This window comes from Pteronotus mesoamericanus, unplaced genomic scaffold (genome assembly GCF_021234165.1).
Source record: "Pteronotus mesoamericanus isolate MK-2021 breed Mesoamerican mustached bat unplaced genomic scaffold, CSHL_Meso_final scaffold_167, whole genome shotgun sequence".
Classification (NCBI taxonomy): Eukaryota; Metazoa; Chordata; class Mammalia; order Chiroptera; family Mormoopidae; genus Pteronotus; species Pteronotus mesoamericanus.
This window is the reverse complement of record NW_026555308.1, coordinates 2,603,248-2,607,964: the sequence shown is the minus strand read 5'-3', so window position 1 is coordinate 2,607,964 and position 4,717 is coordinate 2,603,248.

Below are 4,717 nucleotides of genomic sequence, written 5' to 3'. Positions count from 1 at the left end.
CTTTGTATGCTATGCATACTAGACCCCTATTAGATTTAAGACTTTCAAATATTTTCTCACATCCTATGGATTGTCTTTCCCTTTCTTGATAGTATCCTTTGATGTAAAAGTTTTAAAAGTTTCTGATGAAGTCCAACTTATCTTTCTTGTGTTGCTTTTCCTTGCTTTTGGTGTCGTATCTAGAATCCATTATCAAATCCAAGGTCACCCCAGAACCATTCATTCAAGAGATTATTCTTTTCCCATTAAATGGTCTTGGCATTCTTGTCCAAAATCAATTGTCTGTGAATGTATGGGTTTATTTCTGGATTCTCAATTCTATTCCACGTTAGTAACACAGTCTTGATTACTGTAGCTTTGTAGTAAATTTTCAAATCAGAAGTGTGCATCCTCCAACTCTGTTCTTTCCAAGATTGGCTACTTAAGGTTCCATATGAATTTTAAAATGTTTTCCCAGTTGTGCAAAAGAAAAAAAAAAGTCTTTTATTGGAATTTTGACAGGGATTACACTTAATCTGTGACGTAGGGGAGTCATGCCATCTTAACTGTATTAAGTGGAAGATGACTTAATTTTAACATTGAAATTATGAGCACCATTATCAACTTTATTAGGGAAAATGCTGCTTTGCAATTGAGGCCACTAAATCTCCATGGAATCTCCCTTTAAACCCATCTAGCAAAATTAATAGAACTATATTACACAAAATGTGGCAGTGGTAGACAGACAGAAATGCAGCATAACCTAGAATGACTTCTGTACACTTTAACAAGTAAAATAGTTATTGCCCCTCCTGATTTCAACAATTTTGGCAGTGTAGGAAACAGGATTATAAAACAGTAAAAAGCACTGGGAAGGCAGACAACTCTTACCACCCCTTGCCAAGATAAATGAGAGGGAGCTGGGCAGGTTTTGGTTTTGTTGTTTATAACTAAACCACAGAACAGAGACAAGGGCCTTTCACTTCTTCCACAGAACTGTTTAATACATTAACTCAGTGGAAGATGCCAGAAGTTTCCAAAAAAGAACTATTCTAGGAGGGTAAAGAAGTGATAATCATAGCATATTCAACTTTTGCCTGTTTCCCCTGGACCCGAAAAATGTTCTACTCCTATGGGTTTGGAAAGAGCCTCTACTTGGGATACATTGTCTTAATTTTTCTACACACTTCTGCATCCATTTTCTCTTTCAATCTTGTAAAGATATAAGGATAATCCTGGCCTTTTTTTTTTGTTTGTTTTTAAAAGCTTTTATTTTTAGAGAGGAGGTAAGGGAGAAAGACAGGGAGAGAAACATTAATCAGTTGTCTCTTGTATACACCCCGAACAGGGACTGTACCCGCAATCCAAGCATGAGCCCTGACCAGGAATTGAATCGGTGACCTTTCGTTTCGTGAAATGACACCAAACCGAGCCACATCAGTCATGGCAATCCTGACCTTTTAATATATTAAATGTTCCTTCATGTTACTGGCTTATGTGTTTTGACAGTGCAGTTCTGCCACAAACGCTGGTAGGAAATGTGTAGTATTCCCAATGAAAGAACATGGACCTAATAACATTGTTGCTGGACACTTCCTTTTGTCACAATGAGTGACTCCTGCCTAGTTCTAGTGGAAGAGTGTGAACCTCAGACTTCTGCTAAACATAAATCACAATAAGGTCCAGGTCTAGGGGGCTCCCATGGTTCACCTTGGCCCAAAGAGAAAGCTGCCCCAGAAACAGAAAGTGCATTAGAGATTTGTTCCTTGAAACAAGGAATCATGTTTCATTCTAAATCCCAATTACCCCTCACTCAGTTTTTGACATCTCTTTTATACTTAGCCTACAAGATTTGTCCAGTATGTATTGGTTAAATGTAGTGAACAATCAGCCTCTAATCTAGAGCCCATCAAAATCGTCTGTAAGCCTTTCAAGGCACAGGTCGAAAACTGCACAAGATTTATCAGCAGGTCTAAGGGTGGTGTCCAAGCATTTCCAGTTTAAAATATTGCATAGGTAATTCAGTTCAGAATGTAAGGTTTAAGGAATACTCCCTTCCCTACACTTCAGCTCACTCATTTTGCTTAAAATAATAATACTGTATGGCCAGATTGGGTGAGGGGAGGAAGGTTTTCTTCCCCCAGCCTCTAAGGGATTTGAGTCCTAAATTAGACTCAGGCCCTTCGTTTTCAGTTTGGAGAAAAATAAGCACCACCTTTACAACTGTCTTTCGCATCATCTCAGCCATGTCCTTGTGCATTAATCATGTTTAAAAAAATTTTTTTTCTTTATCTTAGGATGTTTTGACATCCTAAAAATCTTGCTGGTGGGAAGACTGCCCTTTCCAAGGCTGCCTAATTCCAAAAGATAGTAATCAACTTACTTTACAACAGCCTCTCAAATGCAAAGCAATCAACTCTTTTTTAAGTCTCACAGACCAAACTAATATTGTCCCTGCCCTCAAATGTCCCAGGACCAAGTACCAGGCAACCAGAAACCATTCCTGTTGTCCAAAACCTGCCAAAATTACTCATTACTCAAACTAGCCAGTCCTAAAAGGTTTACCCTGCCCTGCCTTGACTTTTCTCATGGAACAAAGGGTCTGACCTAAGCTTTCCCCCAGCTCCTGCTTCTGCCTCCTGGCCAAAAACATCCTGTGTGGCTTTCCTCCTCTCTCTGGAAATGTAATACATTCTCATTTCAATGGCATTGGCCTCTTCATGCTGTCACTCAAGTACCTCTATAAATTAAAATCCTGCCAGTAAAAATGACACACCTCACCCCACCCCACCCATTCTTCTGTGCTGTTTACCAACTCTTGTGCTAACTGATCCAATCAATTGGAAATCATACTATACACTAACTTAGGTTTCCAAAACCAAGTTAACAACTCTTAAACTCCTTCATACAGAAAAAGCTCTTGGGCCCCGGCTGGGTGGCTCAGTTGGTTAAAGCATCGTGCCACTATGCTAAAGGTTGCTGGTTTAATCTCACAGCAGGGCACATACAAGAATTGCCAATGAATGGCATAAATAAGTGGAACAACAAATTGATGCCTCTCTCTCTAAAATCAATTTAAAAATTAAAGAAAAAGGTCTTGGAAGCTGTATGAGCATTTCACACTCAGCACTAAGAACCAAATGTAGTATGACCCAGCAATTACTCTCCTAGGTGTGTGTCCAAATGAACTAAAAACACAACAAAACTTGTACATGAATGTTCACAGCATTATTTATAATAGCCAACTACAGAAACAGCTGTCTTTAACGCCTTATAATAAACTGTGGTATAGCCATACAAAGAAATATTATCCAGCCATTAAAAGAAATAAATCAATTCATGCTACAACATGAAACTTAAAGTCAGTATGTTAAGTAAAAGCCAGACAAAAAAGGCCACATTCTGTTTGAATCCATTTATATAAAATGTACACTCACTAGGCAAATCCATAAAAACAGAAAGTGCATTAGAGATTGCTAGGGGATGGAGTAAGGGGGAATGGGGAGGGAATGCTAATGGTACAAAGATTTCCATTTTGGGGTTATAAAATGTTCTGGAATTCGACAGTGATGACGGTTGTACAACCTTGTGAATGTCCTAAAAACCAATGAATCATACACTTTAAAAGGGTGACCTTCATATATGAATTATATACAGTTTAAAAACCTTTATGTATTCTTTTCCCTCGAAACCTACTCGAGTATTCCATTATTTCAGTGCTCAGGACGGAAACCTACAAATTGCAACAAATAGTTACGTCATTGCATTTCAAACGCCTTACTATTTCTCCATTCCAACTAATTCAGGACACCCTCATTTCTCACCTAGATTGTAACAGCCTCCTACTAGGGCTCCAGTCTTCCTACTCCAGACCCATTTTTACACTGTAACTAGAGTTTCCTTTAAAAACAAAATCTTCAATGCCTTCCAATAACCCCAGGTTGAAGTCCAAACCTTTAATGTGATTTGCAAACGCCCTTTAATGGTGGCCCGTGGCGAACCCCTTCAGCCAGGCTGCAGACCGTGGGTATCACCTCAGCCTTGGCACGCACAGTGTGACTTCCCAGCTAACGCCTTCCGACCTCCAGGACTCCCCCTGTTCGCTACCATCACCAGAAAGGAAAGGTCTCCAAATCCTCCCTCTCCCCCTCCGTTTACTAGTTGGTTCCTCAGGCAAGTGCACTGGAAGGGCGGCCATTGAATACGTAAACATTTCCTTTGTGAACCATGGTGGGCCCAAAATTCGGCTTAAAGCTGCGGAGGTGTCCTGAACTCATCCTCACTTTTCCTCAACACTTAATAACTTTTCCGGGCGCCGCTGCACCAGCAGCCGCAGCCACGCTCCACCCCTGCGCCCGCCCGGCTATAAGACGCCGCGCTCCACCGCCCACCGCTGCGTACCCCCTCGCTACGCCTTAGCGCCTCCCGAAATTACTCTCGGTCTCGAGTCCAGGCCGCGGAGGAGGATGGGAAGCAAGCCTCCCAGAACGCTCTGCGCCTGCGCCTGCGCAGACACAACTCTTTGCAGAGGGGGAAGGGTAGGAAGCTGGGCAGCGCATGCGCAGGCTTCAGACTCTCCGTTGAGACGGTGCCGCGGCGGCGCCGGAGGTAGGAGGGGCTGGCCTTTGGGGCTAGGAGTATGCACTCGGGTGGAGGAGATCCAGCCATCTCGGACCTTCCTCGCCCCCTTCCAGCTGCGGTTTAGAGGCAGGAGCAGCGTTTGGGTGGAGGAGGCCCG